The sequence below is a fragment of the Lethenteron reissneri genome, chromosome 64 (genome assembly GCF_015708825.2).
Source record: "Lethenteron reissneri isolate LAM-NWPU_2019-01 chromosome 64, ASM1570882v1, whole genome shotgun sequence".
In the NCBI taxonomy this organism is placed as follows: domain Eukaryota; kingdom Metazoa; phylum Chordata; class Hyperoartia; order Petromyzontiformes; family Petromyzontidae; genus Lethenteron; species Lethenteron reissneri.
The window spans coordinates 6763545-6783212 of NC_083842.1; the positions used below are offsets into that span (position 1 = coordinate 6763545).

Sequence of the window (19668 nt, forward strand, 5' to 3'; positions counted from 1 at the left end):
AAACCGCTACCTGTTGAGTAAAGCATACATTGCTGTACACTGTTGTTTAACAATGTGCAACCACATAGCCACATATGGGTGAATTTGTTGAGGCTGCTGGCCCTCGCGGCCTCTCCCTGCTGGGCGCTGGCCGCAGGGGTTCCGCCGTTTCCCGATCCCTCGCTCGTGGGTGAGCAGCTGCTGCCGCCGCTGGGCTCATCGCTCGCGGGATAAGGGCTGTCGCCCGCCGGCTCTCCTCCTTGGGTCGCACCCCCGCGAGTTCGCGAGAGGGGCATGGCTCGTCGCTGGCTCACGGTCGCCTGTAAACACTTCGTTGCCACTCCGCCAGTAAAACGCGACGCCTCCCCTCACACAGCCCCGCGAAGCAATCACATGCTCTGAACGGGGGGTCAGGGGTCGGAGGGCGAATGACGTTGTTCGCGTCCGCGTTGCCGATTGGGGCTTTCGTTACGGGGGGTTTAAAGGGCTGTGAGACGGACGTTCGCAAGGGGAGTTAGTCCGTACGCAGTGCGGGGGTCCGCAGCGGCAAGATGAGGCGCACACCCGTGGAGCACTGGCCACACACGCTGTGAGCGTACATACACACAGCACCACGCGCTTTCACACGCTCGTCGAAACCACACGAGGCTGTGATTAGTTATTAATGATTTATTACCGGCCGACTGTGAACCACTGTCGAGTCAGTAGGAATCGGCAAGGCAGGCCTACACTCTTTCCCGAGGGTCTGTACCCGGTTTATCTAACTAGATGGGCTCTAAGCTGTTTCGTTTTTTTTTTTAGACCAAATCCCAATACTCTCTTTCCTCTTACTCACAGTTCGATTCGTATAGCGCTCCGGCGGGCTCGTCCTCTCTGCACACCTCGACGCGTCACACGGACGTTCGAGTGGCCAAACTGGGGACCGTCCCGAGCGCTTACTTTAGGAGCAAGAGACCTTTTACCTTTCTGTGTCGCCCTTTTATGGGTAACCCACATCAAAGGAAGCCATCGCTGATCCGAGGGCCTTCAGATTGCTAGGCTTGCGCCGCATTACTCGCGCTCTGCACCGCCGTCCATGTCCCGGTTTCCATAACAAAGAGCCCGCTGCTGACTGCTGTGCACAAGCCCATTCGTCATGCTAATCAGCCGCCCACCCTGGTTTCCCCGCTGTTCGTGGCTGCGCCCCCCTACCTGCCTGCCGATCCGTGTGTGGGGGTACGTTTTAACCATGGTGGCTGGATAGCCCCCGCCGTAACCATGTAATCTCAACCCAAGTCACAGCGCCACGGTGCGAGTTAGCATCGGGGGAGATCGCCCAATTCCCTGGCCGCAGGAAACATGAAGATTATCCCTATGAGAGGGCTTCTGGGTGAAAACCTGTCGGCCAGGTGACCTCCCATCGGAGCTCGTTTCATCAAATACTTATCTTCTTATTGTTGTGCCTCTTGATACCTTCCAATTGAATCCCAATATTTGAGATATTCCATTTAGGACAGAACTTCACTAACATCAGCTAATTAGCGCAGTAGGTAGCGCGTCAGTCTCATAATCTGAAGGTCGTGAGTTCGATCCTCACATGGGGCAAAGTGTTATTTTCTTTATATAAAATGTACATTTAGATATTAATTCCAACTTCAAATGATGCGTTCGGAATTGATCCGCTTTTTATGCATAAAATACGTGTCATTAACAGTAGGTAGTTGCTTAAATTCATAATCTGAATGTCATTCGTTCGATCCTCACATGAGGCAAACGTATTTTATTCTTGGCAAAATATATCATGGCTTGGCTTCGCGAACGAAGATCTAGGAAGGACATCCACGTCTTCTGCAGGCACGCTGGTGGCTGAAGAGGCCTATGCGGGACAAGCAGGTCCTGCCACAACAGCTGCAAGTATAGGTCTCATCTGGGATGGGTGCTGAGGGATCATGGTTCTTCCTCCTTCTCCTTTTGTCCTCCATACGGGCCCTGCGGGTATCTTCGAAGAAGGAGGTGACCTGGTGGACTGTGTGTCGCCAGGAGTTGCGATCAGCTGCTTGTGTTGCCCACTGACGGTGATCGATGCAGCAAGCAGTGAGGGACTTCTTCAGGGAGTCTTTGTATCGCTTTCATGGTGCCCCTATGTCGCGATGGCCAGAGGACAGTTCCCCATACAGCACAATCTTAGGCAAGCGGTGGTTCTCCATCCTGGCGATGTGCCCTGCCCAACGAAGCTGTGTCTTGAGGACCATGGCCTCGATGCTGATGACCTTCGCTTACTTGAGGACTTCAGTGTTGGCGACGAAGTCACTCCAGTGAATATTGAAGATTGTGCGGAGGCAGCGCTGATGGAAACGCTCGAGGAGACTCAGGTGACGACGGTACGTGACCCAGGACTCAGCGCCATACAGGAGAGTGGTCAGCACAACAGCTTTGTAGACGTTGACCTTTGTGGCTCTTTTAAGGTTTCTGTTGTTCCAGACACGTTTGTATATTCTGCCAAATGCACTGTTTGCCTTGGCCAGCCTGTTGTCGACTTCGTTGTCGATCTTGGCGTCAGACGAGATGACGCACCCCAAGTAGCTGAACTGGTGGACAGCTTTCAGTTCTGTTTGTTCAATGAAGATGCTTGGTGGATGGTGCTCCTAATGGGGTGCGGACTGATGAAGAACTTCAGTCTTCCTCAGGCTGACTTCAAGGCCGAAGATCTGAGCTGTTTTCGCGAAACAGGACGTAATTCGCTGCATAGCTGCCTCTGTATGAGCAAGGAGCGCGGCATCGTCAGCAAAAAGCAGCTCCCTGATCAGTTGCTCCATGGTCTTTGTGTGGGCCTGCAAACGCCTCAGGTTGAACACGCTCCCGTCGAGACGAAAACGGATGTATACGCCATCAGCGTCGTCGAGGTCCTCTGTGACCTGCTGGAGCATCATGCTGAACAAAATGGTGAACAGCGTGGGAGCAAGAACACAGCCCTGTTTCACGCCGTTTGCAATAGGGAAGGGCTGCGAGAGATTGTTGCTATGTCTGACTTGTCCAAGCTGGTCTTCATGAAGCTGGACGATCATGGTGAGGAACTTCGGTGGGCAGCCTAGCTTGTCCAGGATTTTCCAAAGTCCCTGCCTGCTCACGGTGTCAAACGCTTTTGTCAGGTCCACAAAGGTGACGTACAGTGCTTTGTTTTGCTCCCGGCACTTTTCCTGAATCTGCCTCAGGACAAACACCATGTCTGTGGTTCCCCGGTTGGCTCTAAAGCCACACTGGGTCTCTGGGTGGTGATCTTCAGCTATTGCGGGTACCAGTCTATTCAGCAGTACTCTTGCGAGGATTTTGCCGGCGACGGACAGAAGTGTTATGCCACGATAATTGGAACAGTCTGATTTCTCCCCTTTGTTCTTGTACAGGGTGATGATGACTGCATCTTTGAGATCTTGAGGGAGTTTACCCTGCTCCCAGCAGCAGACGAAGAATTCATGGAGTTTGGTGTGCAGTGCTGGGCCTCCGTTCTTCCATACTTCAGGAGGGATGCCATCGACTCCTGCAGCTTTACCACTCTTCAGCTGTTTAATGGCTTCCTCAGTCTCTTGTAATGTTGGTGCCACATCCAGTTCGGTTTTCACTGGTTGTTGTGGGATGCGGTCAATAGCTGGTTCTTGGACTGAGCGGCTAGCATTGAAGAGCGTGTAGAAGTGCTCAGACCAGCGGTTCAGGATTGAGTCCTTTTCAGTGAGCAGTTTTTTCCCGTCTGCACTCCGCAGGGGGCTCAGGATTTGGTACGAGGGGCCATATACCGCTTTTAGGGCTTCGTAGAATCCCCTGTAGTCGCCAGTATTAGCGCAAACCTGAGTTTTTACTGCGAGGTTGGTCCACCACTCGTTCTGAATCTCTCGAAGCTTGCGCTGGATGGTGCTGCATTCCAGGCGGAAGGCTGCTTTTTTGTGCGGGCAGGATGGTCGGGCCAGGTGGGCCTGGTGTGCTGATCTCTTCTTTGACAGCAGCTCCTGGACTTCTAAGTTGTTCTCATCGAACCAATCTCTGTTTTTCTTCGTGGAGAATCCGAGGGTATTTTCAGATGTTTGCAGAACAACAGTTTTGATGCGGTCCCACAGCACTTCAGGAATCTGAGGCGAGTCTCCTAGGCAGCTCGGTTCCTCTAGCCTAGATCGTAGGCTTTTCTGGAAAGCTGCTTTGACCGCGGCATACTGAAGGCTGCAGACTTTGAGCTTCTTCCTCGGGGCGCCACCGTTTCTTGGTCTGGGTTTAAAGTGAAAGCTGAGTTTGCAGCGGACAAGACGGTGGTCTGTGTGACACTCGGCGCTGGGCATTACCCTGGTGTGAAAGACATCTTTTAGGTCACGCTGGCGCACAAGGATGTAGTCTATGAGATGCCAATGTTTTGACCGAGGGTGCATCCAGGTTGTTTTCAGACTGTCTTTCTGCTGGAAGATGGTGTTGGTAATGGAAAGCTGCTGTTCCGCACAGAGTTCAAATAACAAGCGTCCATTGTCGTTGCAGCTGCCCACGCCGTGCCTTCCAAGTACGCCTTTCCAGGTTTCCGAGTCTCTGCCCACTCTGGCGTTGAAGTCGCCAAGGATGACAATTTTGTCGTCAGCTGGGATATCCTGCAGAAGGCTGCGTAGGTCGGAGTAAAACTTGTCTTTATCAGCGGGATCTGCCTGGAGAGTTGGAGCGTATACACTGAGCAGAGTTGCGTGTTGTTGGTCACGAAGTGGTAGACGCATTGAGATGATGCGGTCAGAGTGACTAGTTGGCAGGCTTGCAAGCTTGGTAGCGATAGAGTCCCTGATCATGAAGCCGACACCTGAACGGCGTCTCTCTGTCGCTGGTTTACCTGACCAGTAGAGAGTGTAACCTGCGCCATGCTCCCTCAGACTGCCTTCCTCTGAAAAGCGGATTTCGCTGAGGGCGGCGATGTCAACATCCAGCAGAGCGAGTTCGTGTGCAATTAGAGCAGATCGTCGGACAGGTCGAGTGCTGTCAGCTGAGTCTAGCATGGTTCTGATGTTCCAGCATGCGAGTTTGAGTCCTTTCCCACCTTTTAAGGCGAGTGGGATGCGCCGTCAATTCTTTGATGTAATTCGACCGCATATGAAGATGCCCGTTGACCGCGGTAAGCCAACTGAGGGAGGAGGAGACGAGCTTTGTTTAGGCCACCTTTTCAAAGCCCCTCTCCGTGTGGAGCAAGCAGTGCTGCCCCTAGAAAAGGCTGCTTGGTCGCTCAGGGTGCTGCCGGGTGATGATGTCGTTTCCAGGTCATCATCAGACGACCACTTGCGCCTGAGCCGCCTGCATGCAGGATTGAGACTGCGGCTGCCAGTGTCATCTTACACCTGCCGAGTTCGCCCCTTTCCCATCGCTACAGGACTTAGTGAGACCGGGGGGGGGGGGGGGTAGACGTGAAGATTTCCTTCTTGCCGGTGCAAAGGAGCTTTCAAGTGGAGTGCAGTGTGCGCAGAACTGACCCCACCCTTTAAACCCGGGGTTCGTCTGCCATGGCCTAGCAAGCTGGGACGGTGACAGCGAGGTCCTCGGGCCGTAGGTTTTACATCAGAGTTTCCTTCTCCTTGGTAGACGGCCTTCCAAGGCTGAAGAGATCCACCTTCCCTGCTATTTCAAACCATAGCTGGTAGGCCACAGCCGTAGTCCACAGTAACGAAGTGGCGCGCCTTAGTCCCGAACACTTGGCCGTTGGGTCCTAACGAGACCCTTCCGCCCTGGCCGGTGACTCCGTCGTGGGAGTTCATTCGCCTAGTGATGCAGTGTTGACATCACCCCCTCACGTCGTTTAGCCCGCCAGCTGAAGTGCTTTACCGGGGTGTGGCACTAGGAGCCAGACGTCAGAGATTTAGGAGATGGATGACGACCAGTGTTTCCATCCACTCAAAAATTGAGTGCAGCTACCAGAAAACAAAGGTACTACCTCTACCCAGAGCTCCCTACACCCCAATTCTTGGCAAAATATATACATTGATATAATACCAACTTCAAATTGTGCGTGTGGAATTGATCCGATTTTTGTGCATTATATACGTTTCATCAAATACTTATCTTCATATTGTTGTGCCTATTTATACCTTCCAATTGAATCCCAATATATGAGACATTCCATTTAGGACAAAACTTCACTAACATCAGCCTCATTAGCGCAGAAGGTAGTGCGTCAGTCTCATAATCTAAAGGTCGTGAGTTCGCTCCTCACGTGGGGCAAAGTGTTGTTTTGTTTGTATAAAATGTACATTTAGATATGAATTCCAACTTCAAATGATGCGTTAGGAATTGGTCCGCTTTTTAAGCATAAAATACGTGTCATTAACTACATATCCTCTTATTGTTGTGCATCTTTATACCTTCCAATTGATTCCCAAATGTTGAGATATCCCAATTAGGATAAAACTGATCTAACATCAGCCTCATTAGAGCAGTAGGTAGTTGCTTAAATTCATAATCTGAATGTCATTAGTTCGATCCTCACATGAGGCAAACGTATTTTATTCGTGGCAAAATATATACATTGATATAATACCAACTTCAAATTGTGCGTGTGGAATTGATCCGATTTTTGGACATAACATACGTTTCATCAAATACTTACCCTTTGAAACAGGTCGGAACAACAGTTCCACACTGCCCACCAAGGATCATTTGTCTGTCTGTCTGTCGTGCATAGCCATGCCCTCGATTTGTATTTGATAGAGCGCTTTGGGCGGGCTCAGCACAAAGTGACGCGCCGCATGACACGGATCGCACGAATGCGCTGTCCAACCAAGTTCCTACCTGCCCACTCCGAAGGCACGTGTTTGTTGTGCCTCTTTATATCTTCAAATTGAATGCCAATATTTGAGATATTCCAATTAGAACAAAACTACTAAACATCAGCCTCATTAGCGCAGTAGGTAGCGCGTCAGTCTCATAATCTGAAGGTCGTGAGTTCGATCCTCACATGGGGCAAAGTGTTATTTTCTTTATCTAAAATGTACATTTAGATATTAATTCCAACTTCAAATGATGCGTTAGGAATTGATCCGCTTTTAATGCATAAAATACGTGTCATTAACTACATATCCTCTTATTGTTGTGCATCTTTATACCTTCCAATTGATTCCCATTAGTTGAGATTTTCCAATTAGAATAAAACTGATCGAACATCAGCCTCATTAGAGCTGTAGGTAGTTGCTTAAATTCATAATCTGAATGTCAATAGTTCGTTCCTCACATAAGGTAAACGTATTTTATTCTTGGCAAAATATATACATTGATATAATACCAACTTCAAATTATGCGTGTGGAATTGATCCGATTTTTGTGCATTATATACGTTTCATCAAATACTTATTTTCTTATTGTTGTGCCTCTTTATACCTTCCAATTGAATCCCAATATTTGAGATATTCCATTTAGGACAAAACTTCACAAACATCAGCCTCATTAGCGCAGTAGGTAGCGCGTCAGTCTCATGATCTGAAGGTCGTGAGTTCGATCCTCACATGGGGCAAAGTGTTATTTTCTTTATGTAAAATGTACATTTAGATATTAATTCAAACTTCAAATGATGCGTTCGGAATTGATCCGCTTTTTAAGCATAAAATACGTGTCATTAACTACATATCCTCTTATTGTTGTGCATCTTTATACCTTCCAATTGATTCCCAAATGTTGAGATTTTCCAATTCGAATAGAACTGATTTAACATCAGCCGCATTAGAGCGGTAGGTAGTTGCTTAAATTCATAATCTGAATTTCATTAGTTCGATCCTCACATGAGGCAAAAGTATTTTATTCTTGGCAAAATATATACATTGATATAATACCAACTTCAAATTGTGCGTGTGGAATTGATCCGATTTTTGGACATAACATACGTTTCATCAAATACTTATCCTCTGAAACAGGTCGGAACAACAGTTCCACACTGCCCACCAAGGATCATTTGTCTGTCTGTCGTGCATAGCCATGCCCTCGATTTGTATTTGATAGAGCACTTCGGGCGGGCTCAGCACAACGTGACGCGCCGCATGACACGGATCGCACGAATGCGCTGTTCAACCAAGTTCCTACCTGCCCACTCCGAAGGCACGTGTTTGTTGTGCCTCTTTATATCTTCAATTGAATGCCAATATTTCAGATATTCCAATTAGAACAAAACTAATAAAATATCAGCCTCATTAGCGCAGTAGGTAGCGCGTCAGTCTCATAATCTGAAGGTCGTGAGTTCGATCCTCACATGGGGCAAAGTGTTATTTTCTTTATATAAAAAGTACATTTAGATATTAATTCCAACTTCAAATGATGCGTTAGGAATTGATCCGCTTTTAATGCATAAAATACGTGTCATTAACTACATATCCTCTTATTGTTGTGCATCTGTATACCTTCCAATTGATTCCCATTAGTTGAGATTTTCCAATTAGAATAAAACTGATCTCACATCAGCCTCATTCGAGCATTAGGTAGTGCCTTAGTTTCATAATCTGAATGTCGTTAGTTCGATCCTCACATGAGGCAAACGTATGTTATTTTTGGCATAATATACACATTTACATATTACAAACTTCAAATTATGCGTGTGGAATTGATCCGATTTTTGTGCATTATATACGTTTCATCAAATACTTATTTTCTTATTGTTGTGCCTCTTTATACCTTCCAATTGAATCCCAATATTTGAGATATTCCATTTAGGACAAAACTTCACAAACATCAGCCTCATTAGCGCAGTAGGTAGCGCGTCAGTCTCATGATCTGAAGGTCGTGAGTTCGATCCTCACATGGGGCAAGGTGTTATTTTCTTTATATAAAATGTACATTTAGATATTAATTCCAACTTCAAATGATGCGTGAGGAATTGATCCGCTTTTTAAGCATAAAATACGTGTCATTAACTACATATCCTCTTATTGTTGTGCATCTTTATACCTTCCAATTGATTCCCAAATGTTGAGATTTTCCAATTCGAATAGAACTGATTTAACATCAGCCGCATTAGAGCGGTAGGTAGTTGCTTAAATTCATAATCTGAATGTCATTAGTTCGATCCTCACATGAGGCAAAAGTATTTTATTCTTGGCAAAATATATACATTGATATAATACCAACTTCAAATTGTGCGTGTGGAATTGATCCGATTTTTGGACATAACATACGTTTCATCAAATACTTATCCTCTGAAACAGGTCGGAACAACAGTTCCACACTGCCCACCAAGGATCATTTGTCTGTCTGTCGTGCATAGCCATGCCCTCGATTTGTATTTGATAGAGCACTTCGGGCGGGCTCAGCACAACGTGACGCGCCGCATGACACGGATCGCACGAATGCGCTGTTCAACCAAGTTCCTACCTGCCCACTCCGAAGGCACGTGTTTGTTGTGCCTCTTTATATCTTCAATTGAATGCCAATATTTCAGATATTCCAATTAGAACAAAAGTAATAAAATATCAGCCTCATTAGCGCAGTAGGTAGCGCGTCAGTCTCATAATCTGAAGGTCGTGAGTTCGATCCTCACATGGGGCAAAGTGTTATTTTCTTTATATAAAAAGTACATTTAGATATTAATTCCAACTTCAAATGATGCGTTAGGAATTGATCCGCTTTTAATGCATAAAATACGTGTCATTAACTACATATCCTCTTATTGTTGTGCATCTTTATACCTTCCAATTGATTCCCATTAGTTGAGATTTTCCAATTAGAATTAAACTGATCGAACATCAGCCTCATTAGAGCTGTAGGTAGTTGCTTAAATTCATAATCTGAATGTCAATAGTTCGTTCCTCACATAAGGTAAACGTATTTTATTCTTGGCAAAATATATACATTGATATAATACCAACTTCAAATTATGCGTGTGGAATTGATCCGATTTTTGTGCATTATATACGTTTCATCAAATACTTATTTTCTTATTGTTGTGCCTCTTTATACCTTCCAATTGAATCCCAATATTTGAGATATTCCATTTAGGACAAAATTTCACAAACATCAGCCTCATTAGCGCAGTAGGTAGCGCGTCAGTCTCATAATCTGAAGGTCGTGAGTTCGATCCTCACATGGGGCAAAGTGTTATTTTCTTCATGTAAAATGTACATTTAGATATTAATTCAAACTTCAAATGATGCGTTCGGAATTGATCCGCTTTTTAAGCATAAAATACGTGTCATTAACTACATATCCTCTTATTGTTGTGCATCTTTATACCTTCCAATTGATTCCCAAATGTTGAGATTTTCCAATTCGAATAGAACTGATTTAACATCAGCCGCATTAGAGCGGTAGGTAGTTGCTTAAATTCATAATCTGAATGTCATTAGTTCGATCCTCACATGAGGCTTGGTATTTTATTCTTGGCAAAATATATACATTGATATAATACCAACTTCAAATTGTGCGTGTGGAATTGATCCGATTTTTGGACATAACATACGTTTCATCAAATACTTATCCTCTGAAACAGGTCGGAAGAACAGTTCCACACTGCCCACCAAGGATCATTTGTCTGTCTGTCGTGCATAGCCATGCCCTCGATTTGTATTTGATAGAGCACTTCGGGCGGGCTCAGCACAAAGTGACGCGCCGCATGACACGGATCGCACGAATGCGCTGTTCAACCAAGTTCCTACCTGCCCACTCCGAAGGCACGTGTTTGTTGTGCATCTTTATATCTTCAATTGAATGCCAATATTTGAGATATTCCAATTAGAACAAAACTAATAAAATATCAGCCTCATTAGCGCAGTAGGTAGCGCGTCAGTCTCATAATCTGAAGGTCGTGAGTTCGATCCTCACATGGGTCAAAGTGTTATTTTCTTTATATAAAAAGTACATTTAGATATTAATTCCAACTTCAAATGATGCGTTAGGAATTGATCCGCTTTTAATGCATAAAATACGTGTCATTAACTACATATCTTCTTATTGTTGTGCATCTTTATACCTTCCAATTGATTCCCATTAGTTGAGATTTTCCAATTAGAACAAAACTGATCGAACATCAGCCTCATTAGAGCTGTAGGTAGTTGCTTAAATTCATAATCTGAATGTCAATAGTTCGTTCCTCACATAAGGTAAACGTATTTTATTCTTGGCAAAATATATACATTGATATAATACCAACTTCAAATTATGCGTGTGGAATTGATCCGATTTTTGTGCATTATATACGTTTCATCAAATACTTATTTTCTTATTGTTGTGCCTCTTTATACCTTCCAATTGAATCCCAATATTTGAGATATTCCATTTAGGACAAAACTTCACAAACATCAGCCTCATTAGCGCAGTAGGTAGCGCGTCAGTCTCATAATCTGAAGGTCGTGAGTTCGGTCCTCACATAGGGCAAGGTGTTATTTTCTTTATATAAAATGTACATTTAGATATTAATTCCAACTTCAAATGATGCGTTAGGAATTGATCCTCTTTTTATGCATAAAATGCGTGTCATTAACTACATATCCTCTTATTGTTGTGCATCTATATACCTTCCAATTGAATCCCAATATTTAAGATAATCCATTTAGGACAAAACTTCACTAACATCAGTCTCATTAGCGCAGTAGGTAGCGCGTCAGTCTCATAATCTGAAGGTCGTGAGTTCGATCCTCACAAGGGCAAAGTGTTATTTTCTTTATATAAAATGTACATTGAGATATTAATTCCAACTTCAAATGATGCGTTAGTAATTGATCCTCTTTTTATGCAAAAAATACGTATCATTAACTACATATCCTCTTATTGTTGTGCATGTTTATACCTTCCAATTGATTCCCAATAGTTGAGATTTTCCAATTAGAATAAAACTGATCTAACATCAGCCGCATTAGAGCAGTAGGTAGTTGCTTAAATTCATAATCTGAATGTCATTCGTTCGATCCTCACATGAGGCAAAAGTATTTTATTCTTGGCAAAATATATACATTGATATAATACCAACTTCAAATTGTGCGTGTGGAATTAATCCGATTTTTGGACATAACATACGTTTCATCAAATACTTATCCTCTGAAACAGGTCGCAAAAACAGTTCCACACTGCCCACCAAGGATCATTTGTCTGTCTGTCGCGCATAGCCATGCCCTCGATTTGTATTTGATAGAGCGCTTCGGGCGGGCTCAGTACCAAGTGACGCGCCGCATGACACAGATCGCACGCATGCGCTGTCCAACCAAGTTCCTACCTGCCCACTCCGAATTCCCGTGTTTGTTGTGCCTCTTTATACCTTCCAATTGAATCCCAATATTTGAGATATTCCAATTAGAACAAAACTAATGAAATATCAGCCTCATTAGCGCAGTAGGTAGCGCGTCAGTCTCATAATCTGAAGGTCGTGAGTTCGATCCTCACATGGGGCAAAGTGTTATTTTCTTTATGAAAAATGTACATTTAGATATTAATTCAAACTTCAAATGATGCGTTCGGAATTGATCCGCTTTTTAAGCATAAAATACGTGTCATTAACTACATATCCTCTTATTGTTGTGCATCTTTATACCTTCCAATTGATTCCCATTAGTTGAGATTTTCCAATTAGAATAAAACTGATCGAACATCAGCCTCATTAAAGCTGTAGGTAGTTGCTTAAATTCATAATCTGAATGTCAATAGTTCGTTCCTCACATAAGGTAAACGTATTTTATTCTTGGCAAAATATATACATTGATATAATACCAACTTAAAATTATGCGTGTGGAATTGATCCGATTTTTGTGCATTATATACGTTTCATCAAATACTTATTTTCTTATTGTTGTGCCTCTTTATACCTTCCAATTGAATCCCAATATTTGAGATATTCCATTTAGGACAAAACTTCACAAACATCAGCCTCATTAGCGCAGTAGGTAGCGCGTCAGTCTCATAATCTGAAGGTCGTGAGTTCGATCCTCACATGGGGCAAGGTGTTATTTTCTTTATATAAAATGTACATTTAGATATTAATTCCAACTTCAAATGATGCGTTAGGAATTGATCCTCTTTTTATGCATAAAATGCGTGTCATTAACTACATATCCTCTTATTGTTGTGCATCTTTATACCTTCCAATTGATTCCCAATATGTGAGATTTTCCAATTAGAATAAAACTGATCTCACATCAGCCTCATTCGAGCATTAGGTAGTGCCTTAGTTTCATAATCTGAATGTCGTTAGTTCGATCCTCACATGAGGCAAACGTATGTTATTTTTGGCATAATATACACATTTACATATTACAAACTTCAAATTATGCGTGTGGAATTGATCCGATTTTTGTGCATTATATACGTTTCATCAAATACTTATCTTATTATTGTTGTACCTCTTTATACCTTACAATTGAATCCCAATATTAGAGATATTCCATTTAGGACAAAACTTCACAAACATCAGCTTCATTAGCGCAGTAGGTAGCGCGTCAGTCTCATAATCTGAAGGTCGTGAGTTCGATCCTCACATGGGGCAAAGTGTTATTTTCTTTATATAAAATGTACATTTAGATATTAATTCCAACTTCAAATGATGCGTTAGGAATTGATCCGCTTTTTATGCATAAAATACGTGTCATTAACTACATATCCTCTTATTGTTGTGCATCTTTATACCTTCCAATTGATTCCCATTAGTTGAGATTTTCCAATTAGAATAAAACTGATCTAACATCAGCCGCATTAGAGCTGTAGGTAGTTGCTTAAATTCATAATCTGAATGTCAATAGTTCGTTCCTCACATAAGGTAAACGTATTTTATTCTTGGCAAAATATATACATTGATATAATACCAACTTCAAATTATGCGTGTGGAATTGATCCGATTTTTGTGCATTATATACGTTTCATCAAATACTTATTTTCTTATTGTTGTGCCTCTTAATACCTTCCAATTGAATCCCAATATTTGAGATATTCCATTTAGGACAAAACTTCACAAACATCAGCCTCATTAGCGCAGTAGGTAGCGCGTCAGTCTCATAATCTGAAGGTCGTGAGTTCGATCCTCACATTGGGCAAGGTTTTATTTTCTTTATATAAAATGTACATTTAGATATTAATTCCAACTTCAAATGATGCGTTAGGAATTGATCCTCTTTTTATGCATAAAATGCGTGTCATTAACTACATATCCTCTTATTGTTGTGCATCTATATACCTTCTAATTGAATCCCAATATTTAAGATAATCCATTTAGGACAAAACTTCACTAACATCAGCCTCATTAGTGCAGTAGGTAGCGCGTCAGTCTCATAATCTGAAGGTCGTGAGTTCGATCCTCACATGGGGCAAAGTGTTATTTTCTTTATATGAAATGTACATTTAGATATTGATTCCAACTTCAAATGATGCGTTAGGAATTGATCCGCTTTTTATGCATAAAATACGTGTCATTAACTACATATCCTCTTATTGTTGTGCATCTTTATACCTTCCAATTGATTCCCATTAGTTGAGATTTTCCAATTAGAATAAAACTGATCGAACATCAGCCTCATTAGAGCTGTAGGTAGTTGCTTAAATTCATAATCTGAATGTCAATAGTTCGTTCCTCACATAAGGTAAACGTATTTTATTCTTGGCAAAATATATACATTGATATAATACCAACTTAAAATTATGCGTGTGGAATTGATCCGATTTTTGTGCATTATATACGTTTCATCAAATACTTATTTTCTTATTGTTGTGCCTCTTTATACCTTCCAATTGAATCCCAATATTTGAGATATTCCATTTAGGACAAAACTTCACAAACATCAGCGTCATTAGCGCAGTAGGTAGCGCGTCAGTCTCATAATCTGAAGTTCGTGAGTTCGGTCCTCACATGGGGCAAGGTGTTATTTTCTTTATATGAAATGTACATTTAGATATTAATTCCAACTTGAAATGATGCGTTAGGAATTGATCCGCTTTTTATGCATAAAATACGTGTCATTAACTACATATCCTCTTATTGTTGTGCATCTTTATACCTTCCAATTGATTCCCATTAGTTGAGATTTTCCAATTAGAATAAAACTGATCGAACATCAGCCTCATTAGAGCTGTAGGTAGTTGCTTAAATTCATAATCTGAATGTCAATAGTTCGTTCCTCACATAAGGTAAACGTATTTTATTCTTGGCAAAATATATACATTGATATAATACCAACTTCAAATTGTGCGTGTGGAATTGATCCGATTTTTGGACATAACATACGTTTCATCAAATACTTATCCTCTGAAACAGGTCGAAAAAACAGTTCCACACTGCCCACCAAGGATCATTTGTCTGTCTGTCGCGCATAGCCATGCCCTCGATTTGTATTTGATAGAGCGCTTCGGGCGGGCTCAGTACCAAGTGACGCGCCGCATGACACAGATCGCACGCATGCGCTGTCCAACCAAGTTCCTACCTGCCCACTCCGAATTCCCGTGTTTGTTGTGCCTCTTTATACCTTCCAATTGAATCCCAATATTTGAGATATTCCAATTAGAACAAAACTAATAAAATATCAGCCTCATTAGCGCAGTAGGTAGCGCGTCAGTCTCATAATCTGAAGGTCGTGAGTTCGATCTTCACATGGGGCAAAGCGTTATTTTCTTTATATAAAATGTACATTTAGATATTAATTCCAACTTCAAATGATGCGTTAGTAATTGATCCTCTTTTTATGCAAAAAATACGTATCATTAACTACATATCCTCTTATTGTTGTGCATCTTTATACCTTCCAATTGAATCCCAATATTTAAGATAATCCATTTAGGACAAAACTTCACTAACATCAGCCTCATTAGCGCAGTAGGTAGCGCGTCAGTCTCATAATCTGAAGGTCGTGAGTTCGATCCTCACATGGGGCAAAGTGTTATTTTCTTTATATAAAATGTACATTTAGATATTAATTCCAACTTCAAATGATGCGTTAGTAATTGATCCTCTTTTTATGCAAAAAATACGTATCATTAACTACATATCCTCTTATTGTTGTGCATCTTTATACCTTCCAATTGATTCCCAATAGTTGAGATTTTCCAATTAGAATAAAACTGATCGAACATCAGCCTCATTAGAGCTGTAGGTAGTTGCTTAAATTCATAATCTGAATGTCAATAGTTCGTTCCTCACATAAGGTAAACGTATTTTATTCTTGGCAAAATATATACATTGATATAATACCAACTTCAAATTGTGCGTGTGGAATTGATCCGATTTTTGGACATAACATACGTTTCATCAAATACTTATCCTCTGAAACAGGTCGGAAGAACAGTTCCACACTGCCCACCAAGGATCATTTGTCTGTCTGTCGTGCATAGCCATGCCCTCGATTTGTATTTGATAGAGCACTTCGGGCGGGCTCAGCACAAAGTGACGCGCCGCATGACACGGATCGCACGAATGCGCTGTTCAACCAAGTTCCTACCTGCCCACTCCGAAGGCACGTGTTTGTTGTGCATCTTTATATCTTCAATTGAATGCCAATATTTGAGATATTCCAATTAGAACAAAACTAATAAAATATCAGCCTCATTAGCGCAGTAGGTAGCGCGTCAGTCTCATAATCTGAAGGTCGTGAGTTCGATCCTCACATGGGTCAAAGTGTTATTTTCTTTATATAAAAAGTACATTTAGATATTAATTCCAACTTCAAATGATGCGTTAGGAATTGATCCGCTTTTAATGCATAAAATACGTGTCATTAACTACATATCTTCTTATTGTTGTGCATCTTTATACCTTCCAATTGATTCCCATTAGTTGAGATTTTCCAATTAGAACAAAACTGATCGAACATCAGCCTCATTAGAGCTGTAGGTAGTTGCTTAAATTCATAATCTGAATGTCAATAGTTCGTTCCTCACATAAGGTAAACGTATTTTATTCTTGGCAAAATATATACATTGATATAATACCAACTTCAAATTATGCGTGTGGAATTGATCCGATTTTTGTGCATTATATACGTTTCATCAAATACTTATTTTCTTATTGTTGTGCCTCTTTATACCTTCCAATTGAATCCCAATATTTGAGATATTCCATTTAGGACAAAACTTCACAAACATCAGCCTCATTAGCGCAGTAGGTAGCGCGTCAGTCTCATAATCTGAAGGTCGTGAGTTCGGTCCTCACATAGGGCAAGGTGTTATTTTCTTTATATAAAATGTACATTTAGATATTAATTCCAACTTCAAATGATGCGTTAGGAATTGATCCTCTTTTTATGCATAAAATGCGTGTCATTAACTACATATCCTCTTATTGTTGTGCATCTATATACCTTCCAATTGAATCCCAATATTTAAGATAATCCATTTAGGACAAAACTTCACTAACATCAGTCTCATTAGCGCAGTAGGTAGCGCGTCAGTCTCATAATCTGAAGGTCGTGAGTTCGATCCTCACAAGGGCAAAGTGTTATTTTCTTTATATAAAATGTACATTGAGATATTAATTCCAACTTCAAATGATGCGTTAGTAATTGATCCTCTTTTTATGCAAAAAATACGTATCATTAACTACATATCCTCTTATTGTTGTGCATGTTTATACCTTCCAATTGATTCCCAATAGTTGAGATTTTCCAATTAGAATAAAACTGATCTAACATCAGCCGCATTAGAGCAGTAGGTAGTTGCTTAAATTCATAATCTGAATGTCATTCGTTCGATCCTCACATGAGGCAAAAGTATTTTATTCTTGGCAAAATATATACATTGATATAATACCAACTTCAAATTGTGCGTGTGGAATTAATCCGATTTTTGGACATAACATACGTTTCATCAAATACTTATCCTCTGAAACAGGTCGCAAAAACAGTTCCACACTGCCCACCAAGGATCATTTGTCTGTCTGTCGCGCATAGCCATGCCCTCGATTTGTATTTGATAGAGCGCTTCGGGCGGGCTCAGTACCAAGTGACGCGCCGCATGACACAGATCGCACGCATGCGCTGTCCAACCAAGTTCCTACCTGCCCACTCCGAATTCCCGTGTTTGTTGTGCCTCTTTATACCTTCCAATTGAATCCCAATATTTGAGATATTCCAATTAGAACAAAACTAATGAAATATCAGCCTCATTAGCGCAGTAGGTAGCGCGTCAGTCTCATAATCTGAAGGTCGTGAGTTCGATCCTCACATGGGGCAAAGTGTTATTTTCTTTATGAAAAATGTACATTTAGATATTAATTCAAACTTCAAATGATGCGTTCGGAATTGATCCGCTTTTTAAGCATAAAATACGTGTCATTAACTACATATCCTCTTATTGTTGTGCATCTTTATACCTTCCAATTGATTCCCATTAGTTGAGATTTTCCAATTAGAATAAAACTGATCGAACATCAGCCTCATTAAAGCTGTAGGTAGTTGCTTAAATTCATAATCTGAATGTCAATAGTTCGTTCCTCACATAAGGTAAACGTATTTTATTCTTGGCAAAATATATACATTGATATAATACCAACTTAAAATTATGCGTGTGGAATTGATCCGATTTTTGTGCATTATATACGTTTCATCAAATACTTATTTTCTTATTGTTGTGCCTCTTTATACCTTCCAATTGAATCCCAATATTTGAGATATTCCATTTAGGACAAAACTTCACAAACATCAGCCTCATTAGCGCAGTAGGTAGCGCGTCAGTCTCATAATCTGAAGGTCGTGAGTTCGATCCTCACATGGGGCAAGGTGTTATTTTCTTTATATAAAATGTACATTTAGATATTAATTCCAACTTCAAATGATGCGTTAGGAATTGATCCTCTTTTTATGCATAAAATGCGTGTCATTAACTACATATCCTCTTATTGTTGTGCATCTTTATACCTTCCAATTGATTCCCAATATGTGAGATTTTCCAATTAGAATAAAACTGATCTCACATCAGCCTCATTCGAGCATTAGGTAGTGCCTTAGTTTCATAATCTGAATGTCGTTAGTTCGATCCTCACATGAGGCAAACGTATGTTATTTTTGGCATAATATACACATTTACATATTACAAACTTCAAATTATGCGTGTGGAATTGATCCGATTTTTGTGCATTATATACGTTTCATCAAATACTTATCTTATTATTGTTGTACCTCTTTATACCTTACAATTGAATCCCAATATTAGAGATATTCCATTTAGGACAAAACTTCACAAACATCAGCTTCATTAGCGCAGTAGGTAGCGCGTCAGTCTCATAATCTGAAGGTCGTGAGTTCGATCCTCACATGGGGCAAAGTGTTATTTTCTTTATATAAAATGTACATTTAGATATTAATTCCAACTTCAAATGATGCGTTAGGAATTGATCCGCTTTTTATGCATAAAATACGTGTCATTAACTACATATCCTCTTATTGTTGTGCATCTTTATACCTTCCAATTGATTCCCATTAGTTGAGATTTTCCAATTAGAATAAAACTGATCTAACATCAGCCGCATTAGAGCTGTAGGTAGTTGCTTAAATTCATAATCTGAATGTCAATAGTTCGTTCCTCACATAAGGTAAACGTATTTTATTCTTGGCAAAATATATACATTGATATAATACCAACTTCAAATTATGCGTGTGGAATTGATCCGATTTTTGTGCATTATATACGTTTCATCAAATACTTATTTTCTTATTGTTGTGCCTCTTAATACCTTCCAATTGAATCCCAATATTTGAGATATTCCATTTAGGACAAAACTTCACAAACATCAGCCTCATTAGCGCAGTAGGTAGCGCGTCAGTCTCATAA

General features: G+C 41.2%; 13 non-coding genes across 13 annotated transcripts; all 13 read left to right on the forward strand.

Moving 5' to 3' along the window:
- Positions 1-6851: 6851 nt before the first annotated feature.
- TRNAM-CAU (transfer RNA methionine (anticodon CAU)) lies at positions 6852-6924 on the forward strand. The gene has a single exon. It is a non-coding gene; the product is annotated as a tRNA-Met (tRNA).
- A 471-nt stretch (positions 6925-7395) lies between these two features.
- On the forward strand, positions 7396-7468 carry TRNAM-CAU (transfer RNA methionine (anticodon CAU)). Its single transcript has one exon. It is a non-coding gene; the product is annotated as a tRNA-Met (tRNA).
- Positions 7469-8132: 664 nt separating this feature from the next.
- On the forward strand, positions 8133-8205 carry TRNAM-CAU (transfer RNA methionine (anticodon CAU)). Its single transcript has one exon. It is a non-coding gene; the product is annotated as a tRNA-Met (tRNA).
- Positions 8206-8676: 471 nt separating this feature from the next.
- TRNAM-CAU (transfer RNA methionine (anticodon CAU)) lies at positions 8677-8749 on the forward strand. Its single transcript has one exon. It is a non-coding gene; the product is annotated as a tRNA-Met (tRNA).
- A 664-nt stretch (positions 8750-9413) lies between these two features.
- On the forward strand, positions 9414-9486 carry TRNAM-CAU (transfer RNA methionine (anticodon CAU)). Its single transcript has one exon. It is a non-coding gene; the product is annotated as a tRNA-Met (tRNA).
- Positions 9487-9957: 471 nt separating this feature from the next.
- Positions 9958-10030, forward strand: TRNAM-CAU (transfer RNA methionine (anticodon CAU)). Its single transcript has one exon. It is a non-coding gene; the product is annotated as a tRNA-Met (tRNA).
- Positions 10031-12247: 2217 nt separating this feature from the next.
- Positions 12248-12320, forward strand: TRNAM-CAU (transfer RNA methionine (anticodon CAU)). The gene has a single exon. It is a non-coding gene; the product is annotated as a tRNA-Met (tRNA).
- Positions 12321-12791: 471 nt separating this feature from the next.
- Positions 12792-12864, forward strand: TRNAM-CAU (transfer RNA methionine (anticodon CAU)). Its single transcript has one exon. It is a non-coding gene; the product is annotated as a tRNA-Met (tRNA).
- A 471-nt stretch (positions 12865-13335) lies between these two features.
- On the forward strand, positions 13336-13408 carry TRNAM-CAU (transfer RNA methionine (anticodon CAU)). The gene has a single exon. It is a non-coding gene; the product is annotated as a tRNA-Met (tRNA).
- Positions 13409-15707: 2299 nt separating this feature from the next.
- On the forward strand, positions 15708-15780 carry TRNAM-CAU (transfer RNA methionine (anticodon CAU)). Its single transcript has one exon. It is a non-coding gene; the product is annotated as a tRNA-Met (tRNA).
- Positions 15781-17998: 2218 nt separating this feature from the next.
- TRNAM-CAU (transfer RNA methionine (anticodon CAU)) lies at positions 17999-18071 on the forward strand. Its single transcript has one exon. It is a non-coding gene; the product is annotated as a tRNA-Met (tRNA).
- A 471-nt stretch (positions 18072-18542) lies between these two features.
- TRNAM-CAU (transfer RNA methionine (anticodon CAU)) lies at positions 18543-18615 on the forward strand. The gene has a single exon. It is a non-coding gene; the product is annotated as a tRNA-Met (tRNA).
- Positions 18616-19086: 471 nt separating this feature from the next.
- TRNAM-CAU (transfer RNA methionine (anticodon CAU)) lies at positions 19087-19159 on the forward strand. The gene has a single exon. It is a non-coding gene; the product is annotated as a tRNA-Met (tRNA).
- Positions 19160-19668: the final 509 nt, after the last annotated feature.